Raw genomic sequence first — 21,403 nt, forward strand, 5'->3', positions numbered from 1 at the left:
TATAAAATTGGTGAACTCACAAGAATCATTTGATCAATTAGCCAACTGACTGATACAGTAATTAATTAGCAATTGTTTTGATAATTGATCAATCAAATTTTTTATTTTTTTATATTTAACATTTTCTGGTTGCAGTCTCTACAACATGAGGATTTTCTTATCATTTCTAACTGAATATGTTTTGGTGTCAGACAAAACAAGACTTTAAACTTCAGGGAACTAAGGTGGAATTTTTTACTTTTTTATGACAATTTATAGGCTTGACAGTTAATTAATTAACTGAGAAAAAACCTGGCTAGTCTGACCTGCATTTCAACGATTTTCTCTCGACTCTGCGAGAACTTGTGACCTACAAAGACCCTCCACTTGTACCTGGAAATGTTGGCAAATAATGTTTTTACAGGTAAAGAAAAAGTAGCTATTTTGATAATAACACTTTAACATTGCTTCACAGTCAATAATTTATGCATCAAAAGTGGGTTTCTTGAGCGATAGTTAAACTTGAGATGCGTTTACAGACCTGTTTCTGCTCAGACTCCACATGAATTCTTTGCACAACTACTTTGATCCCCCGATATTACAAAGCACACATGTAAAAATAAATATTTCTTCTTCTAGGTGATAGTAGCAACACCCACCCACAACTTGTGGTCAGAGATCAAATCTTGTTGACTTAGCCGATGACTTCAACTTAGTGTATGTGAAAACCGACAGAGTGAGAACTACCACATGGTTCACGACTCCGCGAAACAAAAGAACACGTTAAGATTGACCAATGACTTTGCGGCTGTGCTGAGGTCAGGGCTCCTGGGAAAACGCTGACACAGTAAAAGTGTCATCGGTCGCTGTGGTCTGGGTGTGGTGCAGCGGCTCCCTCAGCATTTCTGTTCAGTTATATTTTTACCTTTACCATCAACAGAGCAGCAGTGGGCTGAAAACCTGCCCGCTGATGTGTGTGCATCAGTCAAAACTAAACCTCTTTCCTCTCCTTAAATCCTCACCACCAACCCAGCAGCTGAGAAAGCTCAGAACGATTTTCAAGTGCAAATGTGATGTTGCCGCCACCTCATTTCTGGAAAAAGCAGCAGAAAATTCTCAGTGTCTTTTAGAAAAAGGTCATGCAGCTGTTAAACACAAAAAGAGTTTTTCTATGTCTATGATGCTTCGAGCTCCCAAAACTTTAAGGTGAACATATAAACTGGAGCTGCAACTAGTTTCAACATTGGAACAACCAGTCAGTCGTATCATATTATTTTATTAATCCTTTATCGAGACTGAACTGCCACAAAACAGTCCGGCATCTCAAATAGGAGAATTTGCTGCTTTTTTTGTTTCATCGTAAAAAATATTTTAAAGTTGGTCGGACAAAACAATGCAATTCAAAGATGTCATAAAGGCTCTGTAAAATTAGACAATGCATTTTTCATTGTATTTATCATGTGTCTTTTTTTTTCTTTTAATGTCACTGGCCCCAAAAAAAACCAGAATCAATGAGGCTCTAATTTCATCGTGCAGGAATTAGATTCATTGAAAAAGGACAAACCAAAATAATTGACACTAGAAGTGTCATTATTGTAGCCATAAATAAGGTCGAGTTTAAAAGTATCAATAAAGAATACAAATAAAAATTGCATGGTTCCTGGTAAGTAGGAGAACAGAAAACAACATTTTTTTTTTTTTTATATTTTCTATATGATTGAGATGGCAGATTTTGTTCCTCCTTCGGGCAACGAAGAAATAGATCTCAACTCGGCACATGAAGATTTAATTATTTATATTATTTTTGTATCTATATATTTCTGAGTAAGTGTATTTGATTCTAACTAATCTGACAAGGCAGTGAGCTTAAATACAAACTGACTGTATATGTGTAGATAAACAAAGAAACTTTGCAGCTTGAAGGCAGTCAGTCCAAAACCGTAACCTCAATGAAAAAGGTGTTCTTGAAAGATGGCCTGTCCCCTGGCCTGAACCCAGCAGGCTCGGTTGGAATCAATCAGGTTCAAGCACAGATTCAAACCTCATAACGACCTCCATTCACTCGCAATATTTCATACTGAGTCGTCAGGAGAAATATTATCCCCAACAAATCCTCTCTCATCACCCCTTTCGTAGAAAGATTTACACTTCAGTTGAAACAGAGGGGAACAGGCACGCACTACAAATCCACTGTGGACAGAGGTGTGTTTGACAGAGATGAGGAGACAAAGACAGAATATAGGTGAGTGTGAATGTGACAGAGACTGAGAGACAGCTAGCCCTCCCCGCTTTATAACCCTCAGCTCTCATGTCGACTTTCTAGGAAGTGTTGAAGGGGACACGTGAGTGTTCGTGGTGTAGGCTTTCCCCTGTTCCTGCTGGCTAAACAGGTGGGATTTAAGAGGGTGATCTAAAGCCTGCGGGGCAACACCAGGCCGGTCAGAGCAGCGGAGGGCTGGATTAGGGGAGAAGAGAGCGGGACGAGGGTCCCGGTGTCTCACTTAGTGTGCGTTTGGTCCAAGGTCACAGGTGATGAGGTATGCAAATCAGCAGCAGCTAAAGCTCTCTGTGTTTCACTGCCATCTGGATGCCAGCCCATACATCATGCCAGGGGCTGTGTGTGTGTGTGTGTGTGTGTGTGTGTGTGTGTGTGTGTGTGTGTGTGTGTGTGTGTGTGTGTGTGTGTGTGTGTGTGTGTGTGTGTGTGTGTGTGACATTGTGGTGACATTGAAGTGACACCAAACATACTGACTCATTCACACTCTCAGCTCACATGCCAACCCTGCTATCTGGGAATAAAGGCAGATCCCCCACATACTGTGGCTTCTCGGTTTAAACTGCACTATGATCAATAATATAATATCAATCAATATTATCATTTACCAATGTTTACACGATAGTTCTGACATAATCTTGTTTTGTTACTTTAATTTTAAAGTAATTTGGTTGAAGTTTTACTTAAGTGAAAAGTTTTGTCTGATGTAATGAACATTACAGATAGCACTGAACAGTTTAATGCAAGTTTATTGTATTATCTTATATCTATCATTTATCTTTTTTATTAAATTTGTATTAAAAAAGATTTAATACATTTTATCAATTCCTGGACGGAAATTAAAGTGTCATAGGAGCCAGATACATTAAAATACAATGTAAAAATACAATAAAATTAAAAGTTAAAAATTCATAGTAGTGTGTATATATATATGTATATATATATATATATATATATATATATATATATATATATATATATATATACAGGTCGAATAAACAGTACAAGTACAAATGTACAAAATATTGTGGATTTTGGATGTGCAAAGAGCTGAATGGTGGATGTTAAGAACAAAAAAAAACTTTCATGCTTTGACAAATGTTAAGGGCCAGCAATAATTATTCCATAACCACTTTGCCTTTAAAACATGAAAAAAAAATAGCAATAAATTTATGCTCAGATTTTCCCATCATATTGGAAACGTATAGGAATTCATGGTATCCAAATTACTAATTTTATTGGCCAACCGTCTAAACCCAGAGGTATGAGTTACAAAGTTTAACATTTGAGATGGTCAAACTAGCAAATGCTGATTAAAATGATAAATTATCAATATATTTTCAGATCAACGAATTGTTTATTCAACTAATTGCTGCTCAAAATAATTCCCTTCAACCTTTTCATTAAGCACCTGAAGCTCGTAAAATAGAATTTCTTCTGAACTAAATGTAATGATAATATCTTTTTAAGCACAGCATGTTGTCAGACACCTCACTGACTCTGTGCTAATTCTCACTTGTAATTTAAGGTGCAGGGAGAAAAGCAGTTCCATTCACTCTATTGTAACATATCTGAATAATCTTTGATGTGTTTTATCATTACTCCATCTGGCCACACGGGGGCAGTCTGAGGGCGTGAGAAGGAAAAGCAGCACTTACAGCATTTTGTATTCATGTTTCAGGCAGGTGTAAGAAGCCCAAGCCTGATTTTTTTTTTAATTTCTTTTTTTTAATCTGGTGTGTACCTGGAATTTGCTACTTTAAAAACACCTCTTAAATTGTGGATTGTACTGATTCATGTCTGGTGACACAGAGTTATTTGAAATGTTGCTTCAGTTCAAATTTTGTGTCTAAAATCCCTGTTGGACATTCAAAGGAATTTTCATCATTTTCAGAGTGTTTTAAGGCTAGGTAGGACAATAGATAGTACGTGAGTCAAGTGATTCAGCAAGTGGGAAAGTCTCCCGACTACAGTACAAACTGATGCCAGGTTACATGTTAATAATTCTCTGTAATGTCTGTCTGCAGCTTCCAGGGATGTAATCTCTTCTATTTTTAGAGAAAGCCCACAACCCCCCCCCCCTCCCCCAGGATGATAGTGGCACGCTTATCCTTCAGATTGGCAATGGTAAAATGTGAACTGCCAGCTTAATGATTTCAAACTGACACCATCACCGCAGCCCGCAACAACTGCAACATGACAATAACACGTAGAGTAGCCAACATACACTCGTCAAATTCATGAAAAACCTGTAAACTTTCAAACTTTTAACTCTTTAAAAATGGATTATCGATGACTTTTTTGGAGGCTGAAGGTCTTTTTCTTATTCTCTGTTCACTGCTGCTGCCTGGACGAGAGAAAAGTTTTCTCTTTGTGTGTAAAGCAGGGCACAGTGCATGTTGGTGTGCAAGTGTGTGTGGGCGGTGCTGTGAGCTCTGTCAAGGACTTGCCAGAAGAATTGCATCATCACTCTCTACAATACTGTGTGACTGTGTCTGTGTCTGCGTCTGCATGTGTGCTTGTGTGTGTGTGTGTGTGTGTGTGTGTGTGTGTGTGTGTGTGTGTGTGTGTGTGTGTGTGTGTGCGCGTGCGCGCGTGCATGCGCCTTGTCAATATGTAAGCTGCTCTTCCGGTCCCCTCCACTCGGGAGTGTGTAACTGAGCAGAGTAACAACAGATAAGAGACAACAATATACACTGTACCCTCTGGCCTCAACTCTGTGTTTGTATGTGACGACATACATTCTTCAGTCGGCTGATATTTTGCCATGAAGTGGATCCACTATGCAGTCCGCTACAACAATTGCAGTGATTTCTTGAGGGCCGTACTCTTTGTTTATTTTGGGGTACAATCAAAGATGAATGTTCGAGATTAACTCCGTTACCCTGAGGTTTGTTGGAACGCTCTTCAAAGGTGGTGTGTAAAATCGTGATCAATGGACCAAATATAAGACTAGCACCTCGACTGAGAAATAACAGAACTTTTCTTTTTATACATCTGGAGACATTATGCTTTGGGGTTGACCGTCCCATTGTCAGGCATCCGATAACTCAGGAACACCTTAAGGAACTTTCTTCAAATCTGGCTAAAATTTCCACTTGGACTCAAAGATGAGCTGATTTGTTTTTAGTGACCAAAGGTCAAAGTTTCACTGACTTCACAAAACATGTTTGTGGCCCCAACTCAAGAATTCACACACTAATTATGACAAAAGTTCAAACAAATGTTTTTTTTCAGGAGAAAAGGAAATGATTCATTTAAGATCCAAAAAGTCAAAAGTCAACTTCACAGTGAAGTTATAATGTTCTCCAGAAACACTTCTCCGAACATTATTCAACACCAGAACTCAGGAACAGAAGGGCAAACAGTGACCATATTTAACATTTAGTCTGATACTGAATTGGTGACAATAATCTGGGCAGTCCATCTTGAAACTGCGCTGATTCTTTAGATCTTTTGTGCTGTCAGGTTGAAGATGTGTGAAGTTTCCACATTTTAAAATGTGTAGCTTTTCTGCATCGACATCCATATTTGGAGCATTGTCTACTATCACGGCTACAACTTTGTGTTCTTTCAGAATTAGCTTTATTGGCCGAATGCCTTCAAAGAGCATGCGTTTTCAATTTGAGAGCATGATTTCCTGTTTTCACAGTTAAATATTGTAATAAATCACGCTGTCAAATTCAAAGAGCATGCTCTTGATTTGTGGCAGTCACACACCCCCATACTCCACTATATGTATGATATGAGTCTGGACGGACGTGGGTGTAAACTACAACTTGACTGGTTGGCGAGGAGATACAACCGCGGCATAGTAATTCTAGTCTGAAACTGGTAGAGACAGATACGCACACAATAAATGCACAAGGAGTGAATGGGGATATGACATGCAACAATAGTCCCCACTAGTCTTTACAGTTACAGTATATTGTATATTTCTCTCCTGTGGCTCTATAGCACTCTTCTACAAGGCCACAGGATGCCCTGAAATTTCCCTTTAAAGAGACAACTTATCTAAAAGCAGTAATTAATCATGTCAGAGGTGGAGAGACGAAAGCTGGGAAATATAATAATATTACATCGATATTACAATATGAGACTTGATATCGTAATATGGCCTTAGTGTGCTTTTTTCCTGGTTTTAAAGGCTGCCTTACAGGAAAGGATGTAATCTTATGAACTTACCAGACTGCTCTTCTTCATGAATATTTATTGATTCATATTTGATAAAGCACAAATAGTTGTAGTTGTCCCTACAATATTATCACAATATTGATATGGCGGTGTTTCGTGAAAGATATCATGATATTGTCCATAGCACTAGTAGAGACAATGTGTGGACATCCTGCATGTCAGACTGTTCTTATAAAACTACTTACTAGCAGATACTAGTCAGTACTCTGAGGTTTATCCTCCAGGTGTGAAAGCAGAGCTTGAATTTAAAGCTAAGAGAAGCTGCAGTCTTCTGTGGCTGAGTCAACAGTCTCACAAGGTGATTTATTGCAGGGTCACTTCATCAGAAAACCTGATGCAAACAGCCAACGGTGAAAGTACAGGAAAACTGGAGAAGACAGCGAGGCGTGTGACAACTGGTCCGCAGGTAGATTAACTGAGACAGAGGGGGGAGGGGGAGGAGAGGAGGGGAGGGGAGGGGAGGGGAGGGGAGGGGAGGGGAGGGGAGGGGTATGGTGTGACAGCCGGATGCAGGTTCATGGTTAAAATAACACTATGCGCTCTCTCACACCCACACACATACACTCCGACTCCTCCAAGTTCTCCTCTGTCAGTTTGGGCCCCCAAAGCCCCCCAAGCATTCAGAGACACCGTCCACAAAAAGCACGCTGCTGATCGCTGCTGCTATTCTGGGAGCTTCCTCTTTGCTTTCCAACTCCAGTTTTGGCCCGTTCTGTCTAGCCACACACACTATGTCCATCCTTTTTTCTGTCTGTCAGGATCTGTCAAATCCTGCGTTTTAGTAACTCAATCACTACCTTTCTAGGAAACATGGGGTCATTCTTGGACCAGTGCTTTTCTGTAGGGATGTCATGAGAACAGTACTTTGGTTCCAAGTAGATACAGGAACTGGTCTGCTGTGATTTGTGGCTAATTGTGTTAATAGGGCACCCACCACAATTTAGATCTAAAAGTGTGTTCAAATGGCTGTCCTGTATCTCTGATGCAGACCAAGATTGTGTGCATTATTTTATTTCCAACTGAATATGCTGAAGCACAGAGGGGGAAAAAATGTATCCAAACTGTCCAAATATTCAAGACTTAGATGTTAAGAAAGAATACCAGGTTGTCTCTTATCATCTGTTCTAGTTATTTAATATTAAAGGTTCAGTGTGTAGGAGTCAGGGGGATGTAGTGGCAGAAATGGAATATAACATTCATAATTGTGTTTTCATTATAATCACCTGAAACTGAGATTCATTGTTTTAATTCTCTTAGAATCAGCCCTTCATATCTACATAGGGAGCAGGACCTCCTCCACAGAGTATGCCATGTTGCACCGCCATGTTTCTACGGTAGCCCACAGAGAGACTTTTGCGTTTTGACAAGTTTCTTAGCCCCTGTAGATTCAGCTACACGCTTGAAGAAGAGAGGTAGGTGGTGTTCAGTTGGATGAAATCTGCAACCTCATCACCAGATGCCACTAAATCCTACACACTGCTCCTTTAAGCAAATGTATGTTGGCATCAATCCCCAATGAGCGTAACAAAAGTAAAAGTGCTCATTAGGCAGCACATACTGATATATTGCATTACTGCATTTGGTTTTGATGTTGTAGCCAGACAGAGGGAGCCTATTTTATTTACTGCTGTATGTAAAGTAAAGTTTTTCTTGGAGGAGGCCTGATTTTAACAGTTCTGTGAGATAAGCATCTTTATCAAGGCTGCAGCTCAACACTGCTCCAATTACAGAGTCATTCACAGACCTAAACACTGATGATCTGCCTCTGATATGTAAACAAGCAGCCTGATAGCAACATTCGCTCATTTGTGTGGTATTCACGAAACAAAAGAAGATGTAAAGCGTCTGCGAGTGCGCCCACTCACACAAAGGCATGTTGGCACCATTCCTAAAGTCACAGGCAACAAATACTGAACACATCTCCTCTCACTTTCCCTCCACCACACATCAGCCGTCCAACGCACACTCCATTATCATTTCTCTCTTCAGACACCTGTTTGGGAGTGTCTGGCTGGCCGGCATCCTGTGTGTGGGTCTGTTTGTGCCTGATGAACAGAGAGGTTTCTATTAAAGCCGCCAGTGTGACTCTCACTTCCTCCTGCTCTACCTCATCTGCAAAGAATTGTTATTCAGTGACTGTGGCCCAAAAGTAGAGAATGTTTAGAAACACAAACATGAGCCCAGAACAGGAAACGGTCAACCACATCCATCTTTTGCTTTTGTAAGGAAAAAAACACACACACAGGGTTTTCAAAAAAATACAAAAATCCTGTTTTCTTTCTGCCATAATTTCTGCACACATACACAAGAAAAACCAACAGTGTGTCCGCAGATGACATCATCCCCGGAGTTTGATCCTCCGCAATTCAAAAGGTGAATAGTTCTCTTTCAGGCCTACACTGAGTCGGTCTGTGGACCAAAGCACAGTTACTGTTTGGCATGATCTCATGTCTGTATAGCCGGCACACACACACACACACACACACACACACACACACACACACACACACACACACACACACACACACAGGCAGAACAGCAAACAGAAAGTGTGGCAGATAGACATTCAAATACACAACTCAAACTTGCGTGTGTTTAAGCAGTGTACACTATGATGACATTTTACACAGCCCACAGTCACACCCAGAAAAGACATTCATACAGTCCTACATATGTACACTAACAACTAAACTTCTTACCTGTCTTATTCACACCACAGAAAGCTGCTTCTCTGTCCAACGTCTTCTCCTCTCAGGTTGATGACAGAAGGTCAACCTCACACAGACGAGGGCCCCAGTCCATCGAGGTGAGAATTCGCCGAGCTACGAGTCCACGGCACTGCAAGGTGGACGGACGCTCACATGATTTCATCTCCATCCATTGATGAACACGAACCCAGGAGTTTGTAGCTGGAGCTAGCTGAAAAACCAACAAAAACATGAAGGAAAAAATGATCCCGTTTAAGTTCTGTTTCTTCTCATGAAGCATTATGTAGAGTCAGGAAAACAAGTCTGACTGTTATGAGCTTTCCTCATTGCCGTCTCAACGCCCTGAGAGAGGCAGCACCGTGGATCTTTCTGCACCCTCAGTGATGAAAGAATTAACCGAGCCAGGACCTTGGAGGGGCTTACAGGGTTGCAACAGAGAAGACCTTCACTGCCCCGGAGGGCCCCCTGCAGACACACACTCACAGAGCATGATAGCAAGCACAACACTTCCTACCACTGAAGAAAAAAGATTACGGAAAATCGATCAAAAACAACCATTCTTGAAAATTGCCTGGAAAAATGTCTCTGTATGCGACAAGAAACAACTTCTTTTAAAATTGAAAGTGTGTCCATTCATTGTTTAAGAAATGGTAGGCCAAACAATCGAGATAAATTGAAGACGTACCTGATACATACTGCATATATACAGTACATTATCTAACTATTTTCATGCAAATCAAACAGTTTGGCTTAAAGTTCACGAGTCTATTTCAAGACAAATGAAACTTTACATCTTTTGAGGTGAAGCCGAGGCTGAGCGCTTAGAAACAACTATCCACCCACTCACACATGACCCAACAGAGTGCTGGAAACACCTGAAGCCACTTAACCACAGAGATGAGTAACTCACGTCATAATACCTGAAAACATTGCAGTTGAATAAGTTTGATTTTTTTTTTTTTATTGAATCTACAATAAAATCACTTAGGAGCACAATTCCAAATCGAACACAGAGGATTTAATACAAAAACACAATTTAAAAGCATATAACACTCTGCCCTGCCGAATCAATAACCTACAGTGGGCCACAACCGGAAGCAACTTCCAGCGCTGGATGTGAATTGGCGTGACATTATTCCGAGCCAGGTCTGGGGGCTGGGGTAGGAATGCCTGAGGGGCCCTTTGCAGGAGAGGGGCAGTATGAATGAATAAAATGCGATTCACACGGACACACGAGGACACAGTCCACCCACCACCTTGTAAAGTAGCTGACTGGAGCCCACAGTGTCACAGGAGAAGCCCACAACAAGGAGACACACCAAGCTATTCTTTTTCCCTGCACACGCTGGACAGAAGGACTCCTTTGTCCGTCTCACTGTGAGCACTGCAACAGGACAGCAACACACACTCATCACATTCATAGGCGTGAATTGTAAACAAATACACAAGCACTCATCAGCCCGGTCAGCTTTTAAGTGACAAATAGCCACTGTGATGTCAATTATTTATCGACATGCACGATTCACGCATTAGTGGCGGATGCTGACACAGTAAGTCTATTTTTTTATTGGCAAAAATCTGTAACATGCCAGAGGGGCGGCATCACACGATCCCAGCGGATTTTACATTTTTGTTACGTAACCGGGAGAAGGTGGTTTATGGCTGCAGCCCCAACCCTGGCACATAAAGACACACAAACACCACCCAGTCCCTAGAGAGTGTGAGAAAGGCCAAAAGTAAACCACACATAAATGTGGCACATAGGCCACTTAAAACACTTAAAATGTACAGGCGCAGCAGCTCCGGCTTAACTGAGGTGAGAGGATCAACTACTGCCAGTATGTTTACTACTATTTACTGCAGACAGACAATTTCATCTGATTTTAAGCACAAAACGGAAACATTTGTGGGTATTCAAATGGTGAATGAGATTGGTATCTTTAGATTTATCCCAACAATGATTTACTGTACTGCAACATCACAACTTCCTCTTGCTCCACCACAAGGTTCACATTTATGGTTTTATGTGAAATCTTAGACTTTATATAAAAATGGACATAGCTTTCGTGTCTGAAAAATTAGGTCAATGAGGTCAAAGAGGAAGTGCCTTAAGCTGCAATACCACTGATGGCCACTAGAGGTTGGCTCCAAAAAGCCTCCAGCTCCATAGAGTCCCATTCAACTTTGCTCATGAAATACAATGTGGATAAATATTTTCCTCTTCTCATTTTGGCGTTGTTAGCTAAAGTCACTCCTTCTTATTCGTTTTCTGGAGGTCTATTTGAAAATAATTCTGTCACTAGTTCGATATTAGACATCAAAAAGAATTATGTTTGTAGGCGTGTCTATTTGATTGACAGGCCTGTGGTGGAGTCAGGTTTTCACTATGTCCCCGTTGGTTTATGTCCTCTGCTCTCTGTGTGTTTCACAAAGGGCGGAGCTCAGCCGCCGCTACACACATATGGACAAAAGGAGATAACTTGGTTACTGTTGATGTGTCAAGAGTTTTGTAAATAACCTCATACATTATTAGGCTCACTGTAAAACAAAGAACTTAAGTAAAAAACAATAAGCATTAAAAGGGTATTAAATGGCCTACATTTTCACGGTAATAAATTATAATTTGAATAGTTTATGCTTCCTACTCTCTTCAATTTGAGCTGTTAACCATGCTAAGTTATTCAGCACTAAATAGAGGAATATGAAATCAGGTGGAAATAGGCCCAAAAAAGTGGCTGCAGAAATGGCCAAACAAGATCATAAATGTTACAGCATTATTAAAACGATATTAGTGCAGACAGCTCTTCATCCGGTCTCAAAGCTCTTTGTCTTTTTTTAAATAAGCTAATTATTAAGCAGGCTGAATAGAAAGGCTGCCTCTCCTCTCTTTTCCATTGCAGAGTCACTGCTGATTCATGCACTGCACGGTCAACAGAAAAGCCTCTCTCCCAGGCTGGATCCCCCCACTGATGATGTCAACATGGCACCACTCACCAAAAAAAACTGTTTTCAATTGCATCATCTTTCCAGGACCTCTCAAACACAGACAATGGCCTTTGTCTAAAACTACTGTTTGACTCATGTGATAACATACAGAAGAACAACTGTATAACGTACTCATGACACAAGTTTAACATGAATGTAAATTAACATCAATCAATATTAACAGAACTTGTCTGATGATAATACTCCACCATTCGGGCTACTATGGTAATAAGAGATGAGTGGAAAGAGGACAGGCCAACTATAAGCTCTACAGTGGACAAAACAAAGCTGCAGAGAGAGAGAGATGGGGGGGGGGGGGGTCATATGATACAACATGGGAGATCTACACTTTCTCTGCCAGGCAGTGAGAAAGAGGAGATACTATGAAGAGTTAGGAGGAGTGAAATACTATCCTCTGTTTGCTAGAGGAGACAGTACAGGAAATCCAGTACTTTCTATTGCTATGCCACACACATACACGCACCTTTAGTAGGAGTTTAGAACATAAATAGAGAACAAATCAGAAATAAGCTGAATTCCGTCATCACCTGCCGTGTTGGCATGACAATCACACATGGTATGTGTAGCTACATGTCATAATGCTGCTTTTAGAAAAGCAGCACATTACAAACTTCAGGCTTGATTAACAGACGTCCTATTTTGTAAATGTGTCATAAATGTATTTTGTAATTGTAAAAAAAAGGTAACAAGTTTCCCATGTTTTCCACATGGGACACATGAATGACACGTTTACCACATTGTTGCCACACATGAGAAAAGGTTTTTTTACATCAGAATCTACATGTGCTTCACACATTACACTGTGGAAATGTCCCAAAACCACATGCTTCCCCTGGGCAAAATATGTTTTACATGTGCACAATCATGTGTCAAATTCATGTGTTTTTTTTTCCTGTAGGGTCATTTCCATCAAACATAACTGAAAGAGGAGGAAATAGTGCATTTGTATGCGAAGATTTTCAGCAGGAGATTCATACACCTTTGGTCTTATAATGCATTTACAGCACCAGGATGGTGAATGAGAGACGGACACAAAATAAATTGTGTGATTATTATGACCAAGGAATATTTCAGTGTAACTTTGTGCTGCTTTTATGTGCTTTTTATTATAACTGACACTAAACTACGACAGGCTATGGACAAACACCAAGTCGTTTTTCTACTTTTTATGAAGCAAGAAAAACATTTCTACATCAACAGGCTTTCTTTCGCAGAAGTTACTGTTAACGGTGGTGGGGTGGAGAAAATGAGTCAACCAGCTTCAAGTCCTTCATTCGTGATCTGCCAAAGAACCTGCTGAATAATCAAGCTGATCTGAAACTCCTCCCTCCAGAAAAGCTCTGGCACATCTTCTCCCTCACTGTCATTCTTAATTACCGACTCTGACTGTCAGTGTAAAGTACATTTTTAATTGCTCTGAGTCATCAAGTGTTTTCACAGTTTGTTTGTTTTTTTACTCATGTAGGACAGGAAGTTCCTACACACCCGTAGACTATACAACATCCTGTTGGAGAGTTGGCACACAACAAACCTGGCACGAGTCCTTGACTGATAACTGCTCACTGGGCATCGAGCCAGTATTGACAGTTTCCTCTCAATCCATCCTTTACATGTGGAATCACCTGCAATCACAATGTGTCAGAGCAGCAATAACAGTTCAAATGCTGTGTTTAAACATGTCACAAAGAAGAGTCTGTTTCTTCCATTTTCAAAAACACTTTTAGTCATCAGCACACTGTCATTAAGAAGCCGCTATTTGACATTTCTTGGACACACATTAAAGAAAGAGCATAGGAGATGTGGCTGCAGAGATCAGTTACAGCTCCATCATTTCTACAATTAAATATGAACTAAATAGACTGCAGCTTATTCTGAATTGAATGTCAGCTTGGAAATAAGGGGAAGGTAGATATACACACTCTCAACTCTTTTTCTTCAGTAAAAAGCAGTGGGAGAGAAAACTAAACCTGAAAACCTGAAAATGTACCATGAAATATCTGCAAAGCCTGACACCACTAATGGCAAGAGAAGAAACTAGACCTGAAAGCCTGTGTTTTTTTCATGATCAAATAATCTCCCATTTTTTTCTGACTAATCATTTAGTCGCTAAAAGGTTTGAAAATAGTACAAAAAATGAAATGTCCAAGAGCACAAGAATATTTGTACATGTCTTCTTTAGTCACACCAACCGTCCTAAACCCAAACATACTTCAAAGATTTCCCCATTGTGTCATATGTAAACAAAAGGACCCAAATCGTCACATTTAAGAGGCTGGAACCAGCAAATGTTTTGTATTTATATTTGAATAATAAAGAGACTGATCAATTATTAAATTAGTTGCTGAAGATTTTTCTTTTCACTGACTGACTGACTGACTGACTGACTGACTGACTGATCCTCGCAGCTCCAGAATCAGCAGCAGCCATACAACCGATTCCTGTCTCACTAAATGAGTCCTCAGTGAGGAGTGCGTGACTGACTTTGTGTCAGTAAATGTGTTTAACTGCATTTCTGTCATATGACTGTCAGCCGCATCCCACTAGTTCAACAGAACATCCTGCAAGTAATGAGATTAGAGCTGGATTTTGACTTTAGTACAGAAATACAAACAGACAGATTTAATACAAACAAATATTTTTCTACAAGATGGAGGCCATCTGACACTTTTATACAGCAGCAAAGCCGTCCTCGTCAGTAGACAAGATCACAACCTCAACACACAGAACGGTGGTAGATAGTTTGTCAACCAGGATTTGTTTTTTTTTCTGAAGAATCTGCATGAGCTCTCTACAGTCACTGTCACAGTTGTTTATCTCACTATCAACACAGACCAACAAGCAGGTCAAATATTCAGTATGAATCCGGAGTTTCAGAGCTGGATCGTATCCATTTCAAACACAGTGTGATCCTGGTGAGACATTTACGAGTTAGAGCACGTGATAAGTGGAAGTCTGTGGGGTGAGTGGTCGGGCAGGAGACACAAGGAATCATATTCTACTGTCATGAAAAAAACTACAGCCTGCAACCCCTAATATTAGAAACCAAGACCAGTCATCCCGGTTGATCCGCAGATTTAACACCATGGATCTACTGGACTAGTTCAGAGCCAAAACTCCAGAAGGACGAACACCACTTTCATTTTCCTACTCTGTTAGACGATAAAGATAATTTGATGAATCCTCATGTACCAAAATAATATCAAATCAAATATATATATCATAATCAATTGCACAAAGTCTATTTTGTGCCCAAACTCAAGTATTCTTTCAGCACTAGTGTAGGAAATTTGCACACCACACTGTTAAATTCATGTCGCATAAATCACGTTATATTTTACAAAGTACTCCCATTGCTGTCATTTTTTACACTTCAAAACAGTTGTTGCATTTCACTCAAACATCTCGCCGTTCATATCTAAGCCAATCACACATCTGCCCGCCGCAGTAACAGAGTTTCGGTGTGAGGTAAAGCCTCTGGTGCGGAGACAACTTCCGCTTGTGTAATGATCTCCATCATGCAGATCAGGAAACAACTGTCTGACTGAAATCGCAAGAGTGACGAGTCACCCACATCACAATTCAACATGGTGGAAGAACAAACATCATCTCGTATCATCTACTGTCATGTAACTAATTAATACAAAGATGAATGCATTAAGCAGCTGAAAACCTGCTGTTGATCTTGAAGCTGGTTAACTTGGTGTCACATCAACTTATCCTATAATATTTCATTAGGAAATACAAATACAGAGACATTAGCATAGAGTAATATATTTCCTGCATTAAATTGAAAGTTAGGTTGACACAGATTCCACCTAAGTTCCAGATTTTTTTTTTCAACCTTGAGTGTCATGAAATTTTATTTTTAACAGAAGGCCACTAATACTCATCACACTTGAAGGGTTTTTCTAGTCAGGTGTTTACCAAATGTTGATTCCAAGCTGCATTCAGAAGACAGAAGGTGATTTTTACACATTAATATAAATGAAAACCGATCACACAGGTACATGCAGCTTTCAGTGGTGACTGTGTGATTTATCTACTGTACGATAGTAACCTGGACTTTGTCCTGTTAGAAGACACTGGGTCAGTCAGATTTTACTCTCAAACACCAGCGTGCATTAAAATTAATTGTCTCACTAAAAAAGCAAATAGCATCCATTATGGCAAGAATAAAACTGTAAACATGACTCAGATCTATAGATAAGGACAACTATTATGGCAAGCTGGCTGTGGGTGTGTGTGGGTGTGGGTGGGTGTGGGTGTGGGTGTGTGTGTGTGTGTGTGTGTGTGTGTGTGTGTGTGTGTGTGTGTGTGTGTGTGTATGTGATGTAGGTAGGCTGGGCCAGCTGAAGTTGCACTTACAAAGCAGGAGGTAGAGAGTTTTGTTCTGCTGCCCTCAGGTCTCCCATTTGACACCAGGTTTTGTCAGGTGTGTGTGTGTGTGTGTGTGTGTGTGTGTGTGTGTGTGTGTGTGTGTGTGTGTGTGTGTGTGTGTGTGTGTGTGTGTGAGAACAGGAAGAGAGGGAGATAACACACAGCAAGTGGGAACAAGAACAGCCCCTATGAAGCTGAGCTGCATATTTTGTCTTGCTGGAGTCCAGCACATATTTTCTTGACTTGCAGGTGTTTTATTCACATCTTTAATATCCAGTAACTACACATAACTGCAAGAGTAAACAAGTCAAACACACAACTACAATGAAGTTCAAACTCAAGAGTCTGATGATGTTTGCTGATCTTATTAAACCAATTGGATTTACTGAAGGAAATTTCGAAAAGACTCCTCGTGATGAGTAGAGTGGAAGAAGTATTCAGGTCCTTTACTTAAGTAAAAGTACGAATACCACACACTGTTTGTGTTTTATTATTATTTATGATGTTTATGGATTCATATTACTGCTGCATGAAAGTGTATTTAAGGTTATGCTAATTTAACTACTTTATATACTGTTGGGTGGTGTGATCTCCAGTGATGTAGACGATCAGAAGGCCAGATGTTTGTAGCGTCGCTGTCCTGTGAGAACCAGGTGTCTCAAAAAGCTTTGTGACGTTTTCCATCTATTTCAAGTTGTTTTTCACAGTATTTAGCTTGAAGAAGTGGGAGAATTGTTTTGACCCACAAAGAAACATTTAATCCTTCAGTTTAGCATACAAATATCAAATTCAAATCACCAAATTTGAGAATATATGGTTTTCACTAGAAAATGAAAGTAACTGACGAAAGCTGTCAGACAAATGAAGGGGAGTGAAAAGTACAACATTTCCGTCTGAATTGTAGCGGAGTAAGAGTAGAGAAGTATTAGTAGTATAAAATAGCACCATATGGAAACACAAATAAAGTAAATCAAATTGGTATTGGTTCGGTACTTGAGTAAACGCACTTAGTTACATCCCATCACAAGTGATGAGGATTATATGGACTAACTGTGAAATGTATATCTGTAGTTCAAATGTATTCCCTCTCTGCCTTCTTACCAGCTGAAAGTGTTGCTTTATTCCTTCGCTCATCAGGTATATGCTTTATTTGCCCAAATAATAAGTCGCAGCCTGGGTGGAGGCGTCGTGAGCGAGTTAAAATAGTCATGTTTACTTGCAGAGGGAGAAACAGGTCGAGCTCCTGCAGTCAGGTGTTGTAGTCTGAGTGAAACTTTGACTTATTATTTTATCGGCACGCATTTTGACTTTCAGAAGAAAAAGCAGCTACCAGGAATTTACACATCATTTATTTGATTATTTCAAGATTTCTTAATGTGACACATCAAAATGTCTCCCATTACTGGTTAAGGACAGTATTTTGCTGCATGGGGTTCCCCGTCTATTCGCAGATATATTGCCTGAGTATATGTACTGCTATATTCATTATATTTACTGAGTATATTTACTATTATACTTATTATAGTAACTAAGTGAATTACTACTATATTTACTATTTTTACTGAGTATAACTACAACTATATTTGCCGATTATATTTACTGCTATATTTACTATATTTCCTGAGTATATTTACTACTATATTTACTATATTTCCTGAGTATATTTACTATATTTACTGAGTATAACAACTGTATTCACAGTATATTTACTATAATATTTATTACATTTACCGAGTATATTTACTGCTATATTGGTTTTATATTTACTGACCTTGTCACTTGACACTGAGACACCTGTGCTGTTTAACTACTTCACAGCTACATGCAGGACCGTCTCAAGCTCGTGCAGTTAAAGTTGTCTCCATCAGTGACCACCGTTGTGCAACAAGGTGCTGCAGTGTTTCACAATAGAGACAGTGACAGCAGCTCTCACCTGCTGCCTCCTTCCCGTCACGCAAACCGGCTTTTGGACTCACACAAGTCATTCTCACAAGTTAACATTACCTTCTAATAGCGGAATTAACATTTGTATCTGGAAAAAAAAAAAAAAAAAGGAGTCCTCGTTGTGTTTTCAATTAGTGCTCCTACCTGTCAATCTCAGCTCCAGTCACTTGCTGTCACCTTCTGTTCCGGTGTTTGTTTGTTTTGTTTTGTTCCAACAAACCGTCTATAAACTATGACAACATTGGTATCTCCAAAGGTTTAAAGTTCCTCGGCGGCCGCGGCGTGAATGAAGGTGAGGGGAGTTTGCGCCACTCCGCGCTGGCTGAACGGTTCACTTTGCACACTGTCCGGTAACGCGGCCGGGGCTGAAGTGCTGCTCGGGCTGCTGCCGTCACTTCTCTACTGTCTGCGCACAGCGCAAAGATCGTCTGTGTTCCTGAAGATGGATCACTCCGTCGAGGGAAAACACACCGACTCTTGTTTGAGCTCTCTTCCCCGTTAGCTTGATTCCTCGGTTGTTGTTGTTGTTGTTGTTTTTGTTTGTTTGAATGAACATATTTGACTTTGTTTTTCACAATACGTTTCATACAACAATACGATATGTTGCAACAATAGCATTACAAGAATAACGTCACATTTCCAGAGGCTTAGAGGGAATCGGGTTGTTGTTGTTGTTGTTTTTTGCATTCTTACATCATTTTCATAATGTAAGAGGTTGGGGGCATGAAAATAATCAAATCATCAAATGCTAAATTTATATTAAAACCATGCCAACTATGGTAAGGTATTACCAAAAAATAAGGTACAATTGTTTAATTTATTATCTCCATCCAAAAGATTATGGAGCCTAATTGGTGTGATTTTTTTTTTTTTTTTCTGTTTATTTATTTGTTTGTTTACGGGAACACTACGAGCCCCATTTTTATGAAACTTAGTTAGAGGTTGTAACAAGGACCAGTGATAAATCATTACATTTTGGTGTAGATCCAAGTGAATCCACAAATTATTTTTCATTGTCATTGCTGCGAGGACATTTGGCCTACTAAATGCAGTACATCTAAAAGATGTCAGTAAATTTTTTTAAAAAAGAAATAGGCTAATTTAGAAATGTGATGACTCCATATCACAATCTACATTCATCGGTACTAGGAATCCTCTGGGATACACATGTCCTTTCTCAAACTTATTACAGCAAGCAGTTGTCATGGAGCACTCGGGGACACTGGTTTCAGAGGAAAGAACTGGTGCAACAGCTGGTAGGTGAGACTTCAATGGGCTCAAGTGTATTTTGACATCATTGTAATAGTTTTGGGAGTATATCTAGACATGTAATAATGGTTGCAGCTGCATATCAGTGCACGGTTGGCCTCGGTAAAGGTCTGAACTGAACTAGAGTGTCCTTCTGGTTTAAAAAGAAGAGTGTGCCTATTTATTCATTAATCAACATACTGTATAAGTAAAAAGAACTCATTTAAATCAACCTAATGCGGCTACGGTGTTATAACATACAGCACTTTGCAATAATGTTTAGGCACTAAAGAAAAATAATGCTGTACATGTTTTGTGCTGGTGATTGTTGGACCAGCGAGCTGTTAACATTCATACATTTATCCCTGTCTTATTGTTCTTGAATGGTTCTATGCTCCTTCGAATTTCCTCCAGTCTAAGACAATGTTTTGCATTTCTATCACCACACTGGATAATGTTAAAGATGTCTTATTACAGCAGGAATCAATAGCGAAGTGAGAGCTCTGTGTTTTTATTGTATCTCTGAAACACTTTCAGGCTGTCAACCCACTCTTAAAGGAACATAGCATCATGTATTTCATGTGACTGCCTTTGTATTTGGCACAGGGCAAAGACTTAATCAAACTACAAAAACATGGACAGTGGTGAGGTACTTCATTGCCTGTAGCCCAGCAGGAAGTTCCTTTCAAAGGTTTGGGCTCGCAAAGTGTTCAATGTGAAGACAGTCAGACCATCAGGATCCATGTCCTCACTGCACCACCAACCTGGAGACCAGGTAATGTAGTCTGAACCTTAGAGGGGAAAAGGCCAAGCAGAAGGTCCCTGGGTGCCCTTTTCAGATATTTAAGGATCGATTTTTAGAAGGATGGTGTTTTGCTTCTAAAATTCTAATCCTGTCTGCGAATCTTTTTCACTCGAACCGGTGCCGAGTATAAATTTCCTCTGTTCCGATTTTCTCTCTTTTCAAGGGGTGTAAACATGCAAAACATATCGTAGAGATCAAAGTTGAGTCTTTATCTGGGAAACCTTTTCAACATAACACTAACGTCTTCCTCAGCTTTGCCCAGTTCATTTCAACGCCGCTGCATGATATTTTGTGCTTTGTATTTGATGCAATTAAAAGCTAAAACGGCCATCAACTGCTTTAATGGCTCATTCGTGAAGACAAACCACTGCCAAGTCGATTTGGCTTGATTTGATTTTCAAGTTGATTTCCCTTTTTTTTGTGTGTGTCACGTCCTGCGGCTTCTGTGGTCGAGAACTAACTTATGAAACACAATATTTATGTTTCAGAATAATATTTAACATCAAGGCTTACTGAAAAGTGTGTATATTGGTATGTGACTACACAATAATCCTGTCAACACTGTTTCTCCCACTTCGTATTTAGCTTTTAAATTGTCACATTTGTTTTTTGCTTGGGTGGGTGACCTTGCCTCTTATCCCCAACAAATATTCCCAAATAATCTTATGGGAATGAAAAAAAAAAAAAAAAAAAAGCAAAGTAGATAATAACGATTGTAAGCTGTTTTGTGAAAGATATTTATGCTACATAGACACACTTACTAAATTTGGTTCTCACAAAGATCCTCTGGCGGCGGTGTCCTTCCCGTGGTGAAGAGGCGCTGGTGTTAAACACACGGGTGTAAACTATAAGCCTTCATTTTCAGTC

General features: G+C 39.8%; 1 protein-coding gene across 2 annotated transcripts in view; it reads right to left on the reverse strand.

Annotated features, from left to right (window-relative positions):
• tnk2b (tyrosine kinase, non-receptor, 2b) overlaps nt 1-18,834 on the reverse strand; it is a 58,457-nt gene extending 39,623 nt beyond the window's left edge. For both annotated transcript variants that reach the window (XM_069164579.1, XM_069164573.1), the window contains exons 1-2: nt 18,628-18,834; nt 9,148-9,367 (exon numbers count right to left, since the gene is read on the reverse strand). The gene's annotated coding sequence lies outside the window, so the exon portion shown is untranslated. The remainder of the gene's footprint in view (nt 1-9,147; nt 9,368-18,627) is intronic.
• Nucleotides 18,835-21,403: the final 2,569 nt, after the last annotated feature.

Source organism: Embiotoca jacksoni, unplaced genomic scaffold (assembly GCF_022577435.1).
Source record: "Embiotoca jacksoni isolate LCO1_2020_lvr unplaced genomic scaffold, fEmbJac1.0.p SCAF_31, whole genome shotgun sequence".
NCBI classification, from domain to species: Eukaryota; Metazoa; Chordata; class Actinopteri; family Embiotocidae; genus Embiotoca; species Embiotoca jacksoni.